This window comes from Mus musculus, chromosome 3, assembly GCF_000001635.26.
Source record: "Mus musculus strain C57BL/6J chromosome 3, GRCm38.p6 C57BL/6J".
Lineage (NCBI taxonomy): Eukaryota > Metazoa > Chordata > Mammalia > Rodentia > Muridae > Mus > Mus musculus.
The window spans coordinates 101,511,555-101,536,900 of NC_000069.6; the positions used below are offsets into that span (position 1 = coordinate 101,511,555).

General features: G+C 46.9%; 1 long non-coding RNA gene across 9 annotated transcripts; it reads right to left on the minus strand.

Annotated features, from left to right (window-relative positions):
* Gm33162 lies at positions 1–25,346 on the minus strand. Of its 9 annotated transcripts, XR_867519.3 has the most exons (5): positions 24,621–25,346; positions 9,326–9,524; positions 8,616–8,694; positions 4,929–5,058; positions 1–533 (listed from the first exon to the last, which is right to left on the minus strand). It is a non-coding gene; the product is annotated as a predicted gene, 33162 (long non-coding RNA). The 9 variants fall into 9 exon arrangements; XR_003954535.1 differs by lacking the exons at positions 8,616–8,694; positions 9,326–9,524; positions 24,621–25,346 and adding exons at positions 3,068–3,225; positions 5,562–5,679 and having other exon boundaries at positions 1–486; XR_375914.3 differs by lacking the exons at positions 8,616–8,694; positions 9,326–9,524; positions 24,621–25,346 and adding exons at positions 3,068–3,225; positions 5,562–5,679.

The following is a 25,346-nucleotide window of genomic DNA, read 5'->3' on the forward strand; positions in this document are numbered from 1 at the left end:
TCCTGTGCAGCCTCTTGCCATACACGCTCCTCATGTTCTATCTCTCCACAGTTCCAAAGCCATGGGACGAAGTGGACTGGTCTCTTGAAGGAAGCTCTGATGCCCTGCACTGTGCCCAGCCTAGCTTGGTCTTGGAAACCTGAGGGGGTGGTGAGGAAATAAAGGACGAACAGACACACATACAGAAAAGCTGGGATCAGATGGGCCATGTTCGATCTGATGGAGCATACTAACCAGGCCCAAGAACGCAGAGCCTTACTTTTATTTTTATTTTTTATTTATGTACAGCACAGGAAGAGAGGTCAGCTGGCCTGGTCGGAGGTCTTTCCGGGGGGAGGGGGGGACCAGTCTGAGGCTGCAGTCATCTGGAGGAGGAAACTGCTGCTCCTAGTTTTCACACACTGGTCAATGGGTTGTATGCACTCACACTTGAACCAGAGGAAGACTAGCCTGGTCTGAGGCGGAGTGTCCTTGGCATCGCTGAGCCTGTGTCCATGATACACATTACTTAGGGTATCCTTGGCTCCTCACAGCTGTGGAACAAAACCAACCTTCTCTTCTTATGATTGTCTTGGGCATTTTGTTACAGTAAAGGGAAGCCAACTGACATGGGTGGGTGGCAATAATATCTCCAGATTATTTTAAAATAAAGACTATGATGAACCATCTCCAGAACCTTTTAATCCCTCCATATTGAAAGTTCATAATCATTAAATCCTGTTTCTCTGTCTAACTCCTAACAGTTTTCTCTCTTTTTGATCTGGCCTCTTCTAGGAACCTCGTGGCTGACGTTTTTTTGCTTATGTTAATGTCTTTATGTTGTGGCATGTGTCAGAACATGTCAGCACACTGAAACCTGAGCCATATCCCATTGTGAATCTGCCATGTTCTCTATTCATCATCTCATTCATCTATTGATGTTCATTTTATTTTTACTCTTTAGATATTGTGATTCTTGTAAATCTTTTGCAATCTTTTGTGTACTTGAAATTGTTTCAAAATGAAATGTTAAAAAATTATAATCAGAAATAAATTTCAGGGGGCTGGAAAGATGGCTCAGAGGTTAAGAGCACTGGCTGCTCTTCCAGAGGTCCTGAGTTCGATTCCCAGCAACCACATGGTGGCTCACAACCATCTGTGATGGGATCTATCACCCTCTTCTGTGTGTTTGAAGACAGCTCCAGTGTATTTATGTATATTAAATAAATAATTAAAAATTATTTAAAAAAAAAAAGAAATTTCAGGAATTGGCCAATCCTTTCCTCTGCACATCACACAAACTAGGGCATGTTAATAATCTTTGTGCAATTTCCCATGACAGGTCATTTAAGGGCATGTGGAACTTGAATTTTTCATTCTGATTAGAGAAGCATATGTCCACAAGTGAGCTCGTGGAGTTCTGGCCCATGACTAGAGGCTTAGAGTAAGGAGAAGATGAAATCTAGGACCCTTGAATTTCAGTAGATGGTGGGAGTCACACAGACCCATTTGTTGGTTGCACAGAACATGTATCATAGCTGGAGAGTAATATTTAGCAGGAAAGGCTTGGTTTGGTTTCAAAGATTTGTTTCCATCACTAGTGTCTTTCCTAATGGCAGTTTGTCACCAGTCTCTCAGTACACCCATGTCTTGTGGCTCTATTGTACCTTCACATACTGCATGCAGAGTGCCTTGTATGGCACATGAATATCCTGGAGTGGCTGAGGGGACCTCCTCCTCTACAGCCTAAGGACTGGGTCCCACAGGGCTCAGCAGAGGATGCCATTGCCACCTTCCCAACTTCGCTAGAAAGTGTTAAAGAGGGGTTACTGACAGGGGTGACATGGCCTAAGAATCACCAGCTGGGAGCAGCTTTGTCTTTGGTTTTGGAGAGCTAGGGGCTCTGCACCTCAACACTTAAAGCAAAACTATTGTGCGATTTCTGCCCCCTTGGGAGAGGGGAAAACTCAATCCCCGTGGGGTCCACATCTTTCACACCCGAGTATGTGGAAGATTAAGCGCTGTTCCAGAATCTTCTCTACAGCAGCAGAAGACCTCGGTCCCTTTTCTCAGCTTGGGGCTCAGCCTGGTGACATGGTACCCCCACCCCGCCCCCACTGCTGCTGCTTCTCCCTTTGTTCTTTCCTTGGCTCTGCTGGTCCTCCTCCTCAGTTCAAATTTCACTTTCCTGCTTGCGTCTCCCGTGAAACCGAGTTGACATATTAATCATTACAAAGCCGCTGAATGCTCCACTGTGCTTCATTAATCCAGAAGAAAATACCGTCAGCTGCTACTGCCGGGAGGATACTCATGTGCCTCCCCAGAGCCCAGGATCCTGGAACTGTCTCCGTTTCCATGAGTAACAAAACAGAAGGCCTTTATGGAAGGCCACGGTGACCCTGGTACTGGATGGGCATGGGAGGCTGAGAATGTGGGTGGGCTGCCATCCCTGAAGGCAGAGGTCATCCGTCATGGACCCTGCCAGACCTTGGGCTGGTCAAGGACTCTAGTAGAGGCCAACCTGTAAAATCCCGTTAGGGTTGCCAAGACCAGAGCAATGTGACTTTAATAAGGTCAAAGTTTGGTGATTTTACAACTTTAAGGATGATAAGGTTTTTAGTCACATGGGAGAAAGCGCTAGAGAGGGTCTGTCTAAATTCTCCTGGTGAGATGCTGGGGTGTGGTTAGGCCTGGCCTGGGGCCAGACTCTGGAGGCTGACTGCTGAGCTGGGGTCAAGCTTCCCAGCTCTACCTTCTGCCCTGCACGTGGACAAAGCCTGTCTTCACATCTCTGGCCTCTGGAACTGATAGAGAAATTAATCTGGGCAGTTATTTTCAAACACAGGGAATCCTTGGGACAAACTGACTTAGGTGGAAGCAAATGGCCTGGTCAAAGGTGTCACCCTGATCTGGGACTTCCACCATGCCACCCACTACAGTAACGGCACGAGGAAGGGTTGTTTCATTATCAAGTGAATCTTTCCATTACTACCTTCCAGCCTGGGCTACTTTATTGCCTCCCTGGGTCTGTCCATCCTTCTACTGTCTTCTCTGGAAAAGCACTCCTAACCATGCCCTTCTTTCCTACCTGAGAGAGATTTCAGCTGCTCCAGTTTCAGTCCTAGAGCAGTGTGCGTCTCTTCAGGAGGCTCCATAAGAAAGCAGAACGCTTGAGAGAATGGCTCATAGTGAAGAAAGCTTGATTCATGGCATCCCAAGTTTCATTCATGCCTCATGGCTTTGGTCCTGTCATGAGGTAGAAGCTGATGGTGGGGGGCTGGCGAGATGGCTCAGCGGGTAAGAGCACTGACTGCTCTTCTGAAGGTCCTGGGTTCAAATCCCAGCAATCACATGGTGGCTCACAACCACCCATAATGAGATCTGACGCCCTCTTCTGGTGTGTCTGAAGACAGCAACAGTGTACTTATTTATAATAATAAATCTTTGAGCTGGAGCTAACAGGGACTGAGAGAGTGGGATTTACTGGAGCAAGCAAGTGGGGCCGATGGGAGCGAGCAGAGGTTCTACAGATTCAATTCCCAACAACTACATGAAGGCTCACAACCATCTGTACAGCTACAGTGTACTCATATACATAAAATAAATAAATAAATCTTAAAAAAAAAAAAGCTGATGGTGACCCGGAAACAGAAACAGGAAGAGGCCACGCTCTCAGCATCTCTCTGAGAACACACCCCAGTGATTTATCTACACTCGTTCTACCTCCCAAAGGTTCTACCATGTCCCAATAGTGTCCCAAGCTGAGGACCAAGGTTTCAACATACCGTTCTGGGTACTTATCTCAGCTGTTCTGCAAAGCTCTGTGTCGATCTAAGACCTGTGAGCTTAGATCGAAACAGTGATTTGCCAGACTCAGAAGAGAACTTCAGTGTCGTGGCCTCGACTCAATGGATCATCTTTTACTGGTGAAAAAAAGTATCATTTCTAAATGGGTCAGTTGTTTCCTGTGGGTGAAATTGTTGTCAGCTCCTATATCGCAGCATATGTCATAGCGTGTCCGTTTATGTCAATTTCAGATACAGCAGATGGCCACATCTATGTCCATGACACCGTCAGATTGACTTGTTTAGAAAGTTTACTCAAAACTCAGCTCAGTAGCCTTGGTGACATGCTTAGTCTGTTGTCAGAGGTAGCACGAGGCCATTCAGAAATGCAGAGATTCAAGGTCTCTGGCCCTGGAGAATCTCGCTAGCCGCCAGACACATGTTTAAGGGCAGAGAACACATGGAATCCTTGCTCTCGTGCTGGCTGTGTGTTAACACGTGGGACTGTGAAAATACAGGCATGGAATACTTCCATCAGAGACTACATCTGGGTGTATCCTTGATGAAACACAGACAAACCGCAGCTGAGGGGTACAGGGATGGATGAGACTGTGGCTCTAGCATCATGGTACACAAGTCACTCTGGGCTCACAGGTTGGTGACGGTTAGTGAAGCAGGCAGTTCAGGGAAAGAGTGGCCTTCAGGAGATCAACCTTGGCTATGCTGGTGCGCGCAGGTCTTGGGGACTCCTGAGATCACATTCTTTTGGGTTAAGAGCTGGAGTTCTTTTTCTGGGCCCAAGATGGACCTGAACCATCAGGATTCTATGGAGTGGAGCTGGGTCTCTGGTGAGGCACTGGGGCCACTCTCTCCAAGGATCCTTGTTTGATAGGCTTAAATTCCCTAGCCCAACTGTTTTCAACTGGTGGGTTGTGACCCCTTCAGAGGTCAAATGACACTTTCACAGGGGTCACATTTCAAATAACCCGTATTTACATTACAATTCATAACAGTAGCAAAATTACAGTTACAAAGTAGTAATGAAAATAATTTTCTGACTGGGGTCAGCACAGCATGAGGACGTGTATTAAAGGGGCTCAGCACTGGGAAGGTGGAGAACCACTGCCCTGGCCACTTTGGACTATGATGGGCCCAGATTCTCACCTGCCCTCAGCTCAGGACCACACTAGGACCTCTGTGACTCTCCAGGTAGCAGGACTGTGGGTGGAGGGCTGATCATGAACGGTCGAGTGCAACCTCAGCCCCTCAGTGTTCAGCAACTGAGCTCAGCAATCTGTATTGGAAAACAGGAAATGATGGGGTAGTAGAGTGGAAGGCCAGCCCATGCTGCTAGTGGGGAGAGTTGTGGATCCTCCCCTATGCTTGCCAAAAACCTGGACGAGGAGTAACATTCAGAAGGGCTCAGGGAGGCACCTGAACGAGGGCCAGCTGCTTTTACTCTCCGATGAATCTCTGGATCAAGGCTCTCCTTGCCAGGGGGAAGGAGACATTCTTGTGCAAGGCCTTCCCGACCCCCACGTTTCCCTCAGCACGCCCAGATAAGCATTCTCCTTTGCCCCCCAGCTCCTAGCCACTCCCCACTTGTGAAAGAGGAGCGTGACTCACATCTATGGGGAAGGCAGTTAGGTGAGCCTAACTCAAATGCCAGGCAAATGCTAATAGCAGGCTTTTCTATGAATAGCAGCCCCGTTGTTCCCTGGAGGCTGAGCCAGTGCCTTCTCATCCAGAGTACATTTGCGCTTTTCCAATTTACGAGCTGAACCCTGGGCTGCCTACCTTTGGTCCCCTCAAGGCCAGCTCGGTGTTCTTTGTTCCCTAAAGTCTCCCCAGAGTGAAACATTAACAGGCGGTGGGGCTAAAGGACCTGGGAGCCTCGGAAGGCAGGGCTGGAGCGGAAAGGATACCTGGAGGGTGTGTTGTTCGCTGACCTGGAATTTTCCATTCCTCTTAAGCTCACATGACCAGGGCAGTGTTTCCTTGAAGTCACAAAACTAAGATGGCTGCAGGGTGGCATGTGCTAAATAGCTGGCCGCTGACCACAGCCTTGTGGTTACCAAGGAGACAGAAGCTCTGTGGTGCGGCATAGTGGAAATGATTAGGACTTTGCCCAGAAGGCCAGGGACTGGCTGTGGATGGGCTCCCACAATAGCTTGAGAAATCCTGGAGATGCCACAAGATGTCCTGTGTTTCCTTGGCTGATGACAGCACAGGATCCTGTTTTGCTCTGACAGCAATGGCTGAGTTTATTGGGGCAGGGGCTATATTTCTTTGTCACCTCCAGGAGGTGACTACGGTCAGCCTCCTCTGCTTGGTCTCCTTGCCTTCCCTACTCCTGACTCTCTGTCCCTGTTTCCTGTCCTTACTAAATTCCTCTATTTTAAGGCAAAGGACTAAGCCAAGCTACACGTTGGTCACGTGTCTTTGAAGGTCGACGACTCACCTTTGACACTCTCAAGGGCTGCCTCTTTTTAGTCATGTGACCCAGGTCTAATTATTTGGTTTCTTTGGAGATCGATGTCCTCATATGTCACAAGGGAACTATATTAGGACTTTTATGAGATTTATAAAGTAGGACCTCTTACATGAGGGCTATGGGAATATGTCAGTATTCTTTTAAACTTGAGGGCCGGCATGCTCAAAGAAACCTGTTCTTCTACTAAGGAGCTTCCTCAGGACTCTTCCTACAAGTGGAGCCTTTTAGTTCCTTTTTCTTGTCTCAGGCCAGAGCATCTTCTAACTTAACACCTGGTGTTAAGTAGTGCCTGAATTCACTGATGAGAAGTTAAGTGTTTGGGGCAGGGTGGTGGTGACATATGCCTTTAGTTCCAGCACACAGGAGGCAGAGGCCAGTGGATCTTGAGTTCAAGGACAGCCTAGTCTACAAGAGTAAGTTCCAGGATCAGCTACTCAAAGAATACCTGTCTTGAAAAAACAAACAAGTAATAATACTAAATATATATGATTTTAAAAAGAAGTGTTTTAGAAGCAGATAAAATGGATTTTTGAATTTGTCCTATCTCCTAGCACAGTGGTTCTCAGCCTTCCTTATGCTGTGGCCCTTTAATACAGTTCCTCATGTTGTGCTGACCCCCAACCATAAAATTATTCTTGTTGCTACAACATAACTGTAGTTTTGCTATGGTTCTAAATCATAATTAAAGACCATGTTTTCCCATGGTCTTCAGTGAACCCTGTGGAAGGGTTGTTTGACCCACAAAGGGTTGCAACCCACGGATTGTAACCCCCACTGTCTTAGTAGATGCTCAATCTTACCTTCCTTCTGTCTCACTCTGGATGTCTGTAACACAGGGGGGTAAGAAACCCTACTCCATTAGTGTGTGGTGATGATTCACTGTGATGATGTGTGTAGGCACCTGTCTCAGTGTTTAATAGCAAGATGTATAGTAAATATGGCCTCCCGGGCACCGCTGAGGTTGGATGTCCCCAGAACCTCCCAGGCAACAGTAATCAGGCCTGTCCAGGCATTCTCAACAGAGACCTTGAGATGGATTGAGTGGCTTGTGGCTGCAGCGGTTTGTTTGCTCCTGGCTCCCATCCACAGACATTTACTGGGGCCTCAAAACCCATTAGGCACTCAAGCGTTCAGTCCTCTATGCATTTCCCAGAAAAGGCAGGCCTTCTGCTGCTTACATTACAGAGTCCTCCTACAGTTTACTGCTTCCCGATACCTAGTGCTTTCTTGCCCCTGTTGCTTGGCCTTGGAGACCTGCCATGTCCTATAGCTGATCTCATGCTATCAGCAAAAGGCGAGGGAAACAATGGCCTCTTCCTGGGACTTTGCCCTCCGTAAGCTCCAGGACCACACGTGCTACAGCTGGGCTGGAAAAGCAATGCCTGCAGCTTCTGAGAGTGCTCAGCTGAGAAACGTAGGACATACACGTGGATGTGCACACAAGTGTGTGTGTGTGTGTGTGTGTGTGTGTGTGTGCTTGAGTATGTGTGTTTGCTGGCAATGAAATCAATTTGTAGCCTGAACAGGCCTTGAATTTATGATCGTTCTGCCCCAGCTTCCCTGGTACTAGAATTGCAGGCCTGTGTAACTGATGGAGTGTGTCTGCATATTCCAATGTTAGCAGTATCCTCAAGAATGGGGATTTATGAGAGCCACTCTCAGATGAATGGGAGAAAAGTTCTGGAGTAAACTCAGACTGGAGCGAGTTGTCGCTTGTGTCTTTGTGATCTTATCTTGACTTCCTGGATTCTTCAATTTTCTACTTTAAAACATTGATGTTGGCCCATGTCCCGTTGCTTTGCAGCAGTGGGTAGAGTGGACATCATGGTAAGGACACAGACATGATGGTCCATCCTCAGGTCTAACCTCAGCCCTGACTCTTCGATTGCTCAATGTGACACTTCACCAGGGCGTTCATCGTATGTGAACAGTGTGCAATTGTGCAATTCTGCAGTTGTTCACTGGAATTGTGCAATTGTGATTGGAAGGAGTGATAGATACTGGTAGCTCCAACAACTCAGGAGGCTGAGGCAGGAAGATCATTTAAGCCTGGGAATTTGAGGCCAGTTTGGGCAACACAGTCAGACCCCATCTCTTAAAGGGAAAGGGAGAGTTTAGCGACTGCTCAGAGGGTAAGAGCACCTCCTGCTCTTACTCACAAGTGCCTGTGATTCCAATCCCAGGGGATCTAACACTCTCTGGCTCTTGTCAGCCCCTTCATGTACATGGTGTACACAAACTCACGCAGGCTCATGCACAAACGCATAAGAATAATTGAATGCATATTTAAATCTTAAGGGAACACCCAAACCCAATCAAAACAAAAAAGGTCATGGATTAGAGTATGGACCTCATACCAAGTGGATGTGACCTCCGTAGTCATCCAGGCAAACAAACATCATATTCTGGTTCTACAGCCTGTTTGTGAGGTTGACACTGGAGAGAGGAAGTAGAAGACATCTGTAGATTAAAATCTGTTTCCCACAGGATAACAGCCCCCGGTGGGGGGGGGGGGGGCTGTCCTTTCCTGCTCAGTTTACAGAACGTCATGGCAGACCTTGAAAAGTTTCTCCCACTGTAAAGCAGGCTTGCCACAGGTGGAAGGGCGAGGAGGCTGAGAAAGCCCAGACAATGGAGAGCTCAAAGCTGGGTCAGACTCGAGACAGCATACAAAGCGAAGGTGGAATGGAGTACAGAAAGTTCAACTGCCAAGGGAAGAAGAAGCCACGCTGGGAAGGGAAGAGACTCAGTGAGCAGAGAGCCCTCCGGCTGGCCGTCTCAAGCCCAGTGATGGCTGTTGCGGAGCATCCTCCCTACAGAGAGAGCTGAGTGCCCCTTGGGATGTGTGTGCTCACAGCAGACCCCACAGGACTACCAAGGGTCTGTGTAGGGAGTGCAGGGCACAGGGCTTCATGATCGAAACAGATAATTATACTTTAAGGCATTTTAGATAGATATTTCTTGACTTGTGATGGGGTTGTACTCTCCTCCCTTCCTCCCCCAAAGCAAGCAAACAAAAAACCACATAGTATGTTGTAAATATACATCAATACCACACCACACTTACCCTTCCCGGCTCTGGGTGAGCGACTCGCAGCACTGTGGTCTTACTTGTGATACTGGGACTAACTGGCAACTCTGGTGTACTGTTTCTGCCCACTATTGCAGACTACGGTGGTGTTGGCCAGTCACACAGCAAAAGATCAAAAGGTCAGAAATTCCAAAGTGGTTTCTCCCGAGTGGGTCACTTCCACATCATTGTGAAGCTGAAAGATTGCAAATCTTACCGGACAAGGCTTTGTGGTTAAAAACAACAACAAAAACAACAACAACAACACAAACAAACAAACAAAAACCCCTTTTCAAGCCTGCCATGAAGTCCTGTAGTCTGGGCAGGCAAGGACTTCTGGCTGGCTGTTACCCTGTGGGAAACAGATTTTAATCTTCTACAGATGTCTTCTGCCTGCTCCCTCGAGTGTCAAATAAATCATCTGGCGGGACCATGTGCATTAAAAAAATGTAAGTAATGTGTTATAAACAAACAAAGGAGACCCAAGGGCTGGGGAAATGGCTAAGCAGTGGCCAGAGGCGTGCTCTGCTCTTGCAGAGAGTCTGGGTTCAATTCCCAGCACACATGCGGCAACTCACAACCATCTGTAACTACGGTTCCAGGGGGACCCAACAGCTTCTTCTGACATTTCCATCAGGCATGCCCATGGTGCACAGGCATCTATACAGGCAGAATACTCATATTAAAAGAAATGAACAAAGCCACACATAAAGTTAGCATCCGACTCCCATTCTTTTGGCATGAGGCTGCCCTTCCTCCTACCAGCCTCACCTGAGCCCTATTGGATGTTAGCTTGGCAACTGAAGGCTTTGTTTGGGGTTCATCTTTTTATTTTTTTAAAGATTTATTTATTGTATTTATGTGAGCACACTGTCTCTGTCTTCAGATACACAGAAGAGGCCATCACATTGGATCACGTTATAGATAGTCGTGAGGGTTTGCATTGCTGTGAAGAGACATCATGACCAAGGCAACTCTTATAAGGACAACATTTAACTGAAGCTGGCTTACAGGTTCAGAGGTTCAGTCCATTATCATCAAGGCCGGAACATGGCAGCATTCAGGCAGGCATGGTGGAGGAGGAGCTAAGAGTTCTACATCTTTACCTGAAGGCCGATAGAAGCCTGGTTTCCAGGGAGCTAGAATGAGGGTCTTAAGCCCACATCCACAGTGATAGACTTCCACCAACAAGGCCACACCTCCTAATAGTGCCACTTCCCGGGTCATGCATATTCAAACCACCATGATATATGTATATGCGTGTGCATGTGTGTAAAATCAGTTTCCTCTCTCTTTTCAGTCAGGTATTGAAGGTTGAGCATTACTCATTTGGGCAACTAGTAAACATGCATCCTGCTCTTATAGTATCACAGGCCTTTACTTGGTGCAGAGAAAACAGGTCATTTAAACAGGCCCTAGCCTGGAAGTGCTCCAAGCTTGAAGGAGAGCATATTAGAGCAAAAGTGTGGGTTGGATATTAGGGGTTACCAGGGCTACGACAGGCATTATACTCAATGGAGTCTCTGATGGGCGTCAATACAGTGAAAGCCCGCGTGGTGCAAGGGTGCAGAATCCAGCTGAGGGAGGAAGGAAGACGTTTCATGTAGAGGCAAATGTATGTGTTAAGCAATGGTTCCCTAATGCTCTCCGTGTGCCAAGGGCTAATGGGACCATGCCCTCAACCTCCTTATAGGCTATCTGAATAAATTCTCAGTCTATGCAAAAACAATGGGCCTTAGGTCCAAGTTGAGCTTCCTGGCAAGGGCTGCTGAGTCCTGGTTGGCTGGATGCCCGTGGAGAGTGTGTCTAGTAGCCTGCTTTCCCTCCTGCAGCACTTAGCACATGCCTGTTAGTCTCCAGGGTCTTGTTTGTAACCCCACACGACAATAAGCTCTGTGACATAGGGATGAGTCTGTCTTGTCCACTGTTGTGCCCCAGGGCCCAGCACAAAGCGGTTCATGGTAAGTGCTCAGTAAAATATTTATTCAAGAGATGAATAATGAATAAGTGGAGGTAAAAGCAGCCAGGCCAAGGCCTGGCAAGTCACTTAGACTCTAGAACTGTTCCCTTTATATTCCTTTATTATTAACTGTCTGTGACTTTTGATATAACCAAAGCCCAGTGAAGGCTTTAGTATTTTGTTTTTAACGGACAGAGAACAAATTATATTCTGTATGATAATCTGATGCGCAGGATAGGAATCGATCAATCCTGGATAACGGCCATTTCCATCTTCTAGAGAATTCGTCATTTCTCTGAGTTTAGACAGCTTCCTTAACCCCTTCCTTCTTGTTTTTGGAAAAAAAAAAATGTAATTCTTCCCATCTGCCAGCATTTTGGTACCCAGTATCCCACACCCTGCTTCCTCCCTCACCCTTCCACGTCTCGGCCGTTAATAACCACATGCTACGTTCTTCCTTCCAGGAGACGCACCTACTCTACATAACACCTCTACTACTCTAGCAGCAGTGCTCATCCTTCTGCCTTTTTTCACTTCACAGTGTCCTCTGGTGCTACCCATTTTTATGCAAATGCCAGTATTTCAACAGATCAAAGCCACAGTGTGACAGTGCCACCCAGGACAGCATAGCTATCACAAAAGCAAAATATAACAAATGCAGGCAAGAAGGGGGCAGGAAAAGGGGGGCTCTTATACAGGGCTGACAGGAATGCAAATTAATATAATCATTTATCAAAACCTGCATGGAGGTTTCTAGGAAAAAAAAATTAAAGGTAAAAATAACCCAGAAACCTCCACTGGAGATATATCCAAAGGGAATGCAATTATCATAACAAGACAGTATTTGTGGTCCCATGTTTATTGCCCCACCATGCACAATACCCAGGTTATCAAACAAGGTTCCTATCGACAGATGAAGGAATAAAGAAAATGTTGGCTCTAAACATAATACACACATGCGCTAGTTACCTTCCTGTCACTGTGGCCATAACACCTGGCAGAAGCAACTTTAAAAAAGAAGGGTTTCATTTTCTTATAGTTTTCAAAGAGTCTCAATCCATCATGGCAGAGAAAGTATAGGGAACAGCTTGATTCATGAAGACAGGAGTATGTGGTACAAGACTATACAGTCTCCACAGTACACGAAGCTGGAACAGCATAGCTGGAAGAGCTAGAAGTCCTAGTAAGAAACAGATCCTGAGCCGGGCGTGGTGGCACACGCCTTTAATCCCAGCACTCGGGAGGCAGAGGCAGGCGGATTTCTGAGTTCAAGGCCAGCCTGGTCTACAAAGTGAGTTCCAGGACAGCCTGGGTTATATAGAGAAACCCTGTCTTGGAAAAAAAAAAAGAGAGAAAGAGAGAGAGAGGAAAGAAACAGATCCTGTGCATGATCTTAGGAAAAAGCCAATAAGACATCTCTTTACTTTTTATATATCTCTGGTTTATATATCTCTGGTCACGTTATTTACTCTCTCTGGGCCTTTTTTCAGTGTCAACAGTAAGACCTGGTATGCTTACCTCAAGAGAGAGACTTGAATCTCAGACAACATTAAAAAAAAAAACCACAAACACCACAGAAGTGTAAGGAATTATCTTCATTGTTATTAACTGGCCCCTTGTCCTACAAAAGAGGCAAGAACAATAATCAATTCCCGATGCAAAATTGCCAGTGTCTAAGCACATAAGGGTGGCAGAGCAACTGACCCTTTACAACTTTGTCCCTTTGCCAGAACCGGAAGCCTGAAGAGCCAGGAAATGGGACAGCCTTCCGGGGACAAACAGGCAGTTCTGTCTCTGGGGATGTGCTTAGCGCTCTTTGGTGCATATTTCACTGAAGGTCCTGTTATCAGGATTCCTGATGCCATCACAGGAAGGAGCCTGAACACAACGGAAGCCTAGGAAACAGATATCCTAGAGCTCCAGATGAACGTCCCCATGCCTGCTGTGCTGTACAGCTGTGCCTCTAAAATCTGAGGGTGGGAGCTGTTCAAGGATACATCCTGGGGTCCCTGTACCCTAGAATCCAGAGCCTGGATCACACACACACTGCAGGCTACAGGACCAAGAATGCTCTCTGGTCACAAGCCTTTTAGGAGAACTTCGCCATCTCAAGGCTACATCTGGTTGGAAAGATTAGAGTAAATAGGTGAATTAAATAGGATCGGATCCACGTTGCTGCCAGAGGCCATCTGTGGTCTGGGTTGCCAGTGGAAGGCCTGTTGATGGCTGTGATCCGTGCTGCCACCAAGGATCAGGTTGATGGCCGTGACTCGTGCTGCCACCAGAAACCATATGGAAGTCCATGGTCCGTGCTTCCACCAGCTGCTATGGGCAAGGGAGCTTCTTTTGAAGTGGCATCGATGACTGCAGACTCATAAAGGAGAATGAGGGACATTGAAGGCTCCTGTGACACACCCCACCCTCCCCAAAAGAAATGGTCCACACTGGAAGCTATTGAGCAGTATTCTTAAAAATTGTGTTAAGGATGCTGATGCGTAGCTCTTCAGTTGATGGCTTCCGGTGGGGGTGGGAAGGACGGTTTTCTTTAAGGGGTTGACCTACTGGGCGTTTGACCATGCTCCAGTGAGTATATGGGCAATATAAATTAGACTTGGTGGAGTTTTTTGTTTTCTTTTTTTGTTGTGGGGCGGGGAGGGTGTGTGAGGATGGGATGGTGGACCGGGGAGGAATAGGAAGTGAGTGTGATCTAGGTACATTGTACAGAATTCCCAAATAATTACTAAAAATGAATAGGACCCATATATAAAGAAAATGTGCTATGCATATGAATGACTATGTGAAGGCGTGACTATGGTCTATAAATATTGCAGCAGGCCAAATCCAAGTAGCGGAATCTCAATGTTTTATTCAGGTACCAGAGGGCATACATGGGGATTACGGATTGGTATAAGAAAGAACTGGGGCCAGATTAAACAAACAAACAAACAAACAAGCAAGCAAGCAAAACAACAACCACCACCACAAAAAACAATTCTGACAGTCTAAAAAAGTTATAGAATCATTTTGCATGATGAAGTCCACCAGAATGTCCATCCACTCCATGGGAATTCAACCAATTGAGTTCTTCTCTCTCTCTCTCTCTCTCTCTCTCTCTCCCTCCCTCCCTTCCTCTCAGTTCCTCACATGCCTAAAGCTTTGATATCTTAAGTGCTAAGAATCATAAAGCTTCTTTTAAAAAAAGATATACTTAGCCGGGCGTGGTGGCGCACGCCTTTAATCCCAGCACTTGGGAGGCAGAGGCAGGCGGATTTCTGAGTTTGAGGCCAGCCTGGTCTACAGAGTGAGTTCCAGGACAGCCAGGGCTTTATAGAGAAACCCTGTCTCAAAAACAAACAAACAAAAAAACAACAACAACAACAAAAAATATATATATACACTTTTACTATTGACTGATGGGGGGTGGGGTGGGGGGACACCTCTGGAGACCAGCAGAGGGGGCTGGATCTCATGGAGCTAGAATTACAGGTGGCTGTTAGCTTCCTGACCTGGGTGCTGGGAGCCAAACTCAAGTGCTCATCACCACTGAGCTATCTGTCTACTTCCCCATGAGATTCTTTAAGTTTTTTTTTTCTGTGTTTGTGTGTATGTGTGTGAGTGTGTATATGTGTGAGAGGTGAAAGGGGAGTCAGCTCCCCTGGAGCTGGAGTTCCAGGCAGTTGTGAGCTCACTTTTGTAGAAGCTGGGAATCAAACTCTGTTCCTTTGCAATAACAATATGCCAATATGCTCTCCTAACCACTGAGCCATCTCTCCAGCCTGCAAAACGCGTTCTTATAAGCAATCCCGGGGCTCATGAAAAGCAGTCAGGGCAGGACGTGACCACTGGAGACATGAGTATTTGAAACTGCCCCAGGCAGCATAGTCTCACTGGACTTTGTGCTGGGAGTGGTACGAGTTCCAAAGAAGCTGGCGTTCCTTCAAAATGACCCTTGTGCCAGGCTCTCTGACCTGCCCCAGCTGCTCAAGTCAAGGTAATATTCTCCTGTGGAAGAGGAGGAAAGCGGACTCCAGGAGTCCAGGTTACCAGGAAACAGAAGCCTGAAGTTTGATCTGCCGTCCACGTGATTTTTCTCCTCACGCAGCTTCTGGGTGCAACCTGTAATTCTCATCGTGTTGTTTTGTTTTGTTTTGTATCCCCACCCCCACTTCCGTCCCCATATAAAGAGTTCCAAGGTGAGCTAAAAACACCAGGTAGGTAAAAACCTCTACAGGTATCTTACCCCAAAGCTCTGTGAGAAAGCTCTGCATTTTCTCAATTCAGACCCCCACCATTATCTACAAAACCCACGGGGTTTCCAATGCTTCTAAAGTATGCTCATGGGACAGTCAGTGAAAGGAGGGGTTATATGGTGGATCTTTCAAGCTGATAAGGGCTACTGATCAAGAGCACTTATAATGGTCGAATGTGCCTCCCCTTACAACCCCCCTTCCTCCCTCCTCCTCATCTTCGGCAGGTTCCTCCCTACCATTGCACCCCACCACCTCAACATTGTCACAGGCACTACAAACACCCCCTCATTACTGTCACCATCGACGTCTTCATCCCTACCACCACCGTCACCATCACGTGTAGAGAGAATCTCTTAATGTTATGTGATAAGTGTTATGAGCATTGTACACACCCGACTTTACCCCAAAGAATGCTCTGTGCTAGACTGCTTTCCCTTAACGTGAAGAAGGTACTAGATCATGCAATATAATTCAGAAATAGCTTAGCACGGTGGTACACACCTAGTATCCCAGTACTTGGAAGGCTGAGACAGGAAGATTTCGAATTCTAGGGCAAGCTGAGATGTATAATAAGACCCTGTCAAAAGAAAGAGAGAGAGAGAGAGAGAGAGAGAGAGAGAGAGAGAGAGAAAGAAAGAAAGAAAGAAAGAAAGAAAGAAAGGAAGGAAGGAAGGAAGGAAGGGGGAGGGGAGGGGAGGGAAGGGGAGGGGAGGGAAGGGAAGCAAGAAGCAGAACTATAATTCTGTTCAGCCTTTGAAAATGAACAGCCTTGTGTCACACAATTAAGGGTCCCTGAAAAAAAAAAAAAACCAAAACAAATGCAGATATGAAGGAAGCTCAACTTTATTCCCACACCATGATAAGAAAAAGAAGGGCCTGGTAGAGATGCAGGCTTTGTGATTAGGGCATGCATGTCACTGGGTTTGGCCTGAGACCATGAATAATGGGACCACTCTAGACTGTGCCATTTACTCTAAAACTGGAGCAAGTCACATTACTGGAGACCTCAGGCTTGAGACTCCAATGATAGACAAGGGCCCTGAAGCTTGGTAGTAAGCCGGAAGAACTGTTTTTGGAAAGTATAAAACTACTTAAGCAACAACTGTCCTCAGTCCCTAATTACACCCTTGCTGAGGAGGTCTGGAAGGGCTCTAGGGGCCTCTGGGCTTGGAACCAGCTCCACTTAGGTAAGTGCCCTGTGCAAACAAGTCTCTAGGGGCCACAGACATGTAAACAGCTCTCCAGCTGACACTCAGACCCAAGCTAGGGAATAAAACAAGTGCCTGCAGATCCCAGAGTCAGAAGCCAGCCCGGCCTTGTGCCAGGGGAAGGGATCCCAGGAAGTTTGCTGATTCACAGGGGAACAAACCTCGAGAAAGGAGAGAGGCCAGTGGGGAGAATGGGTGTGGGAGCAGCCAGTGGGGACTTCCTGGGGTAAGGGCTGGGATGGCCTCCCTGAAGAAGAGTGTTGCTTACAGAGCAGAGAGTGAAATGGAAGAATAAAGAGGCAGACACCCCCCCCCCCCCCCGTGCAGTGTGCTCGGGGAGGGGGGGTGGGGGGGTAGGGGGAGCCAAGGCAGCAGCTCAGTCTCCCTAAGGAGAGGGCATTGGGCATTGTAAGAGGCAGGGGATGAACACACGCATGCCCCTTTGTGCTCCTCTACAATTACAGCTGGCTGAGGCTGGCGAGGATCACTGAGTATCCGTGATTTAAGACCTTTGCCCCGTACCATAAAAATGGCTAAGTGGCAAATGTTATGTTCTATGTATTTTTACCACAAACAAACCATGGGAGTGGTTAAAAGGTCTAGGTCAGATTGCCCCAATAATAGGGTATCCGTTTAAAGGATTGATTTATTTTTGTTTAGAAATATGTCTGTGTGCCAGTTCCTGCCTGTACACAACATGTATGTGCACTGCATTCATGCTTGGTTCCCGTGGAGGTCAGAAGACAGGTTGGATCCCCCGGAACTGGAGTTATAGACAGTTAGATATAAGCCACCATGTGGGTACTGCAAATTGAATCTGGGTCCTCTGCAAGAGCAGGCAGTGCTCTAAACTACTAAACCATCTCTCTAGCCTCTAGAGTATTTTTTTAATCCATTAAAAAAAATAAAATAAAATAAAAACAAATTGAAAGTAAAGTCTTACTAGAAGTCTCCCTAGCCCATGAATTTGAGGATGAATGAGGTGCTTTGGTTGTTTTTGATTCGGGATTGTTTGCTGTTTGCCCTTTGTTTCCTTGGCAGCGCTGGGGATTGACTCCAGGGAATTGTGCTGCAGAGGCAGGCACTCCACCGCTGAGCTGCTGCCCAAACCCGGAATTTCAGGATTAGGTTTTTAACACATGGGCTTTGGGGGCACATAGCCAGCCCGGAGCACTTTCTAAGTGCAGCCTCCTTGCTTCTTGCATGGGCTTGGCAGCCCTCATGGCTCACTTTTATCTTCTGTCCTCACAGTTTATGCCCTTATGGGGAAACAACAACCAACAGGGCTCTCCTGGGTCAGCTGAGAAAACCCGCTGTCAATGCTGCCATGACTGGGACGATGAGACCCGTCTAAAGAGTCCACGGGTTCCACCCACCTCCTTGTCTTGTTTTCTAAAGGGAGTATTTATTAGTTTTCTTTAAAAATTTTTTTTCCAGTGATCTGTTGTTTTATGCAAAACTGGATATCCTGGGGTTGACCATAAAGGGAGTTTCTAAACTACAAAACCCATTTTCTACTGACTTCATCATGACCGCAGCTATGTTCCTGCAAGAAAAGAAAAATCTCCAGTAATCACAGATGAGGCTCTGTACCACAAGAGGAGGCTAAGCAGAGGCAAATGGGATCACCTGCAGTTCTGGCAAGATTCTACCTGCCTAGAATCAAATGACAGGCAGGGAGAGAGCAAAAAATTGCAAAGGGCACAGGGTTAGGACCCAGCTCTGTGGCATGCAAGCCTTAGTATAATGCTGGGTAAACTAGTTGACCTCTGACCTTTAGTTTCCCTGCCCACAAGGAGATACTAATCATGCCTGTTTGGAAGGGATACTGTTGAGGCTTCTGTGTGACTTTGTTGTAAAGTGTTTGGCGCATAGTAGGTCCTTCTGATGGTGACGACTACTATGACCTACTGGCTCTCTTCTGTTTGCAGAGAAGAATTGAAGAGCCTGCTGTGTGGCCTTTGTTCCCTGTGGGCCCTCTCCATTACCTGTAACGGCTCTCGGGCCTGCAGAACACAGCCAGAGACTGACAATTCTGTGCTTTGTGACTTTGCCAGTAACCCTCCCAATCAGCTCTGCCCCACCCTGTGCCATTAAAAAAAAAACCCAAAAATCCCAAAGGCTTGAATTTCCATCTAACCCACCTTCATACCAGAGACACCGCAGGAGAGCATTCTGGTCTTGGAGACCTGGACTCACTTATCCCAGGCTTGCCACCAAGTCTCCACATATGATCTGGAACTCCTGATCTTTCTGGTCTCACCTTGCTGGGTACTGATTCTAGGTGTGTGCCCATATACAGTGCCGGGGATCAAACCTACAGTCTTGGGCACACTGGGCCAGCACTCCCCCCAACTGAACCCCATACCCAGCCCTGAGGATTCTCTTCTGCTAATCACTTCTCCACTCCTGGGTTATGGGGGTTCCTTATCCATCTTGAATTCAAAGTCACTGTTTAGCAACAAAGACCACAACATGCCCAGTTATACTTGAATTTCAGATAAAAAGACAACATTTTGATACGTATTCCCTATGTAATATTTGGAGTGTAATACATTCAACAGAAGCTCATCTGTGGTACTTGTCGGCATTCTTCCTGGAACCCACAGGCATTCTCTGTTCCATCGGAGATGTGGCTGGGCATACCAGGTGCAGCTTGCTTTTTCCTCTCACAAAGCTTTCTTCTCCGCATTTGGTACCCAAGCACTGTCCAGCTCAGAAGCAGCGAGTATTCACTGGGTGGGTTTCAAACAGCCGCGTGTGCGTTTTCTTTAAAAACTGAAAATCTGTGCATTTATTTCTGCTGAGGTCTGTAAAGATTTCATTCGCCGAGCCTGTTCAATCAGACCTCCCAGTTCCATCCTGTTGCAGCTGGCGAGTGTTTGAAGCGTTCTGCTTTTAAAGCACATATTTATTTAACTTAATTGGCTGCTAGCCTATCACTTGGAGATACTTTGTCACTCGATGAGAGTGACAAAGGAACATTCATACAGAACTAGCCCACTGGTCACCTCTGGCATTTAGAGGCTCCTTGGCCTATTGTCCTTCTTAATATTACCAATGTCGATTTTTTTAAATGACACCCCCTCCCCAGCACCAAAAGATGCTAATCTGATGAGTCGCCAATTTTAGTGGGGGAGAAAAACAGCAGAAACACTGGAGATGGAAAGAAGGGGTACTAGAGGGCAGGGGATTAAGGCAGTCTTCAGTCAAGTTGAACTTGAACACACTGACAGTGGAGCAGCTGTACAAGTTGCCCTGGGGAGGAAGGAGGCTGGGGAGAAAAGCTGGGCTGACTCCTTGCTTGTGCAGGGGGAGGTGGGGAGGAGGCCGTCCCAGGAAGGATTAGAACAGTTCTTTCCATCAGGAGACCTTTGCAGTGTCTGGAGCACCCATTCGCTTGCTTGCTCCCCAGGAAAAACAAAGATGGAACCACACCAGTGGCTTCCTGCCACCTGCCAAGATCCCTGCTGGGCCCAGTATTTTACATTAGAGCCTGCATCATGGTCAGTCAGGGCATCCTGGATCCTAACTCTGCTAATTATTAGCTGGAAAAGCTACTTTGTCGCTCTGTGGCTCAGCTTTCTCCTGTATAAAATACAGACATGTCTAGCGTCTGCCTCACGCATATGGGTAGATGTGGCAGGAGCTGCTAGGACGGAAAGATCTTGTGTTTGTCAAGTGCTTAGAGCAGAGCCTGCATGTAGTCCCTAGATTTCAGGTGTGCGTCTTCTGTATATATGTATAAAATAAATATGTATTTATCACCTATGGATGCATGCGTGCATGAGTCTGTGAATGCATGTGGTCAGCTGGTTTAGTCACAGCTGTGGAGGTGTGAGCTCTTTTGTAAAGCTACCTTTAATGAGAACTCGGGAAGGGCCTAGTGGATGTCTTATGAATTCTTAGCAGTTTTGTCTTGATTTCTGTCCTTTCTCAAACAGGCATCAGCCATGAACTTGTTGGTTTGGGACTCAGAAGCCAAGTTAGCTCCTCAGTAAGTAAGGGACCATGACACCCGCAGAGCGATTGGCCAAAGTTTACATACTGTGGACATCCAGCTGTTCCTGAGCCAGCGGGCAAGCAGGCAAAAGGAGAAGACAGATCCGTGGATCTGTTTCCCGGAGTCTCTGAAATGCAGCTGTGTCCAGTGTGGAGTAGATGGAGACACAGCATCAGGGTTGGAGGTGGATGCTGGGACTAGATTAGGGAGAAGTCTCTCTTTTGGGCGGGGTCTGGAAAGACAGAAGGCAGCACCCTCTTGGATGCTATGTGCTGTTGTTGCATGCAGAGGTTCCAGGCTGCCTCAGTACTTCAGGCCTCTGGAACTGACTGCCAGCCAGGCTTATTGTGTGTGATGGCTTAGCAGGCCCAACTCTCTGGGCTGGCTGCAGCAATGCCCTGTTCCCCTTGTTCCCTGTGTGGCCCAGAGTGTTGGTATTGCAGTACCCAGATGCCTCTCAAACGATACAAGTGGGACAGTGTCGCCTCTCAAGCAGTTCAGGTGGGAGGGGTTTCCTCTACTGTTTAAGGCTGTTTAGTTCTGGACCCTGGGACAAGGGACTAAGGAGCATATTTTACATATCAAAGCAGACCTGGCCTCTAGTTCTCCAGGCCTCCCTCAGTCCCTACCTGGCATACCCTGCCCCCAACCTTGAACTTTCCAGCCCAGGGACTGGGCAGCCCTTACCCCAGAGGCTCCTCCCTATATCATCTAGACATTCTCATTCTCATTCTCATTCTCATTCTCATTCTCATTCTCATTCTCATTCTCATTCTCATTCTCATTCTCATTCTCATTCTCATTCTCTCTCTCTCTCTCTATCTATCTATCTATCTCTCTCCCTCCATCTTCCTCTTCTCTTCTCTTCTCTTCTCTTCTCTTCTCTTCTCTTCTCTTCTCTTCTCTTCTCTTCTCTTCTCTTCTCTTCTCTTCTCTTCTTCTCTCCTCTCCTCTCCTCTCCTCTCCTCTCCTCTCCTCTCCTCTCCTCTCCTCTCCTCTCCTCTCCTCTCCTCTCCTCTCCTCTCCTCTCTTCTTCTCTCCTCGAAACCAAGAGTGATGGTACACACCTGTAATCCCAGTACTAGGGAGGCAGAAACAACAACAAAATGTGGAAAGGACCTCTGATGTGGAATCAGGAATATAAGAACCAGAAAACATCAGAACAAACAGCAACTGAAATGACACTTGCTCTCAGTAGCTGTCGCCACTGTGGCTTGTAAGCCTGCTGAGCTCTTGGCAAGGTGCTTAAAAACACAGAAAGCCAGCTGCCCATCTACTGAGGTCAGTACAGCAGCTCTTGGCTCTGCTGGCCTACTCCTGTCTATACACTGTCAGAGGGATGATGACACTGGCTGGAACCTACACTCCCCAGTCTAGATGGCAGGGCCTGTTCCATTTGATGGAACTGGGATTTTATTTTTTATTTTATTTTTTCTGACTTCTCCAGGTTCCTTCAGATGCGGCCTGACTTTATAGTTAGCTCTCTCTTCTGGTTGGGATATAAAATGTCTTATTATGGACCCATATATTGAACACTTGTCCCCCTGCTAGGGGTGCTGTTTTGAGAGGCTCCAAAGCCTTTGGGAGGCAGCGGCTGCTTGGTCACCAAGGCAGCCTTTGGAGGTTTTGCCCCACCTCTAGTTCTGGTACTTTCTATTTCCTGACTCACCACCATCACAGTGCAGCTGCTCATGCCTCTGTATCTTGCCTGCCATGATGGGTTATGTCTAATGTCAGTTTTAAAGACTGAACAATATTTCATGGTGTGTGGGTGGGTGTCTGTTCATTCATATGACAGTGACCTGAAGGTGGCTAACATAAATAACATCAGCATGGGCACAGGTACACAGACAGAGGGTGGGGTTCGAAAGCACCCCTTCATCCTTGAGCCCTGGGATACAATGGCGTCTGGTGGGGCAAACTACTACTGTTCACCCATGTTCCGCATGAAGGGAGGGCTCCTTTCACCCCTTTCTTGTCAAGGACAACTTAGTCCCTTTGGACTGGTACAGAAAGACTTGTGAGAGACCTAGAGTTAGGAAGAAGGGAAGAACCAGCCGCATGCGAGTAAGACATCAACCACTTTTCATTACAGCTCCCTGACAGATAGTGAGATCCTGGGGAAGAAGAGTCAGTGCCTGACTCCCCAAGATGAGATAAGCAGAGACATCTGACCACCACAGGAACCTTTAAAAAGTGACGTGTGCCCTCGTAACGGTTTCTCTTCAAGGTCAGCGTGACGGAGTTTAGAGCCAAAACTAGAGGACATGGCTGAGTGTGTCTTTGAGGGCACTTCCAGAGAGCGTTAACTGAAGGATCGCAGACAGCACCATCTCAGGGGCTGGAGTTCCAGTCTAAATGAAGGGGGCAGAAGCAAGGTGAGCACCAATGGTTACCTTCCTCTGCTTCTTGACCAGAGATACAGGATGACAAGCTGCCTCACACTGCTGCCAAGGTGCCTTCCCCACTGTGACAGACTGCATCCTTCAGATGGAGATAAACCCTTCCTTCTTTTAAGATGCTTTGCTTTTGGGAAAAGGTAGGAATGCAGGCCCTAACCTGTAAAACAGCATTGTCCTGGAGTTAGCAAGATCCAGGAGAGTGTGGACCTAAAGTTTGCTCTCCAGGATTTTCAAGGGTAGGGTCTGGTTTTTGTTTTATTAGATGTGTTTAATTATGCATATTTGTTGTCTTTTAAGATTATAAAACTATCCAAGTGTGGCGGCACACGCCTTTAATCCCAGCACTTGGGAGGCATAATCAGGCAGATCTCTGTGAGTTCAAGGCTGGTCTAGTCTACATAAGGAATTCCAGGACAGCCAGGGCTATATAATGAGATTCTGTCTCAAAAAAATAAAACAAACAAGCAAACAAATAAAAAAAATTAGAACTCATACTTTACGTATAGCAGTACTGTTTACTTACTAACACCATAATAGAAGAGTTTGATATGGTTTTAAACAGAAGAAAAAAGGGTAGGGGAATTTTGGAGCCCTGACTCCAAAACAAACAAATAAACAAACACCTTTCTTGTTTGTTTGTTTATTTTTAAATATATATATATATATATATATATATATATATTTTTTTTTTTTTTTTTTTTTTTGGTTTTTCGAGACAGGGTTTCTCTGTAGCTCTGGCTGTCCTGGAACTCACTTTGTAGACCAGGCTGGCCTCGAACTCAGAAATCTGCCTGCCTCTGCCTCCCAAGTGCTGGGATTAAAGGCATGTGCCACCACACCCGGCATAAGCACCTTTCTTAAGTGGGTCAATGGGACTAATGGAGCCAATGACCAGTACTGTCTAATTTCTTCTACACTAATGGTCTATGGTAGTGGTTCTCAACCTTCCCAATGCTGCGACCCTTTAATATAGTTCTTCATGTTGTCGTAACTCCCAAACATAAAATTATTTCTTTGCTACATCATAAATGTAATTTTGATACTGTTATAATTGTAATATAAATATTTAATATGCAGGATATATGATTTGTGGTCCCCTATGGGGTCACAACCCACAGGTTGAGAACTGCTGGTCTACGGCATTAGGAGTTGGCTTTCTTTTAATCTCATTGTCCATCAAAGATGCTTGATTGAAGGAGGGAGCTGTGATAGCTATTCTCAGTTGTCAAGTTGACTATATCTGGCATGAACTACAATCTAGACATGGAGGGCACACTTGTGATCAGATCTTGAAGCAGGAAGACACACATTTTTGATCCAGATTTTGAGGTGGAATAACACAATCTTTTGATCCAGATAGAATCTCGCCTTTTTAATCCAGGCCTTGAGGCACACCTTTAATCTGAGCCATACCTACTGCTGGAGGCCTACATAAGGAAAATGGAAGAAGGAAGTTATTTATTCTTTACCTGCTTGAATTCACTTTGCCAGCACATCCATTGGCGCCTACTTCTTCAGGATTCCAGTTTATACCGAAGAGCAGCTGAGACACCCAGCCAGCCCTGAGGGACTCAGCAGGTACTGGATTCTTGGACTGTCCATCCACAGCTGGCCATTGTTGGGTTAGTTGGATGCAGCCTGTGAGGCCTGCTGGGGATTCAGGGTTGTGCACTCTCCATAGGCCGCTGGTGCTCAGATCATAGGATGTCCTTAATGTTCTCAGGAACGTGCAGAGTGACGGCCTCTCCAGGCTGTCCTGTTGTTGGGCTGTACATAAGAGGGATAAGGTGACAGAACGTTGGTATTCCACTGGGCCTGCCCGGCTGCATCCTATGCCATCAGCTCCGGTGCCCCACAGCCTGGAGAGCCACAGATGACAGACAGCTGCGAGACATCTGTTGTGGAAACAGTATCAGCAGGCACCTCACAAGCCTTCTGGGATGTTTGCCTTAAAGTTCCATGAGGCTGAGGGTTGGGTGTGAAGGGGCATAATTATAGTTTGTGCTATAAATAAGTCATCGTGGGCAGCTGCTGTCCAACTGGCTTTTTGAATGTGAATATAATGGTGGAGAAGGTTAGGTGATTTTCTGAAAAGGCTAAGGCCTCTTCTTTACTCTGGCACTCTCTCTCACTCCTGTGGCACGTGGAAGTCCCCAATGGCACACACCTACCTGCCCCACCCCACCTTCTCACAT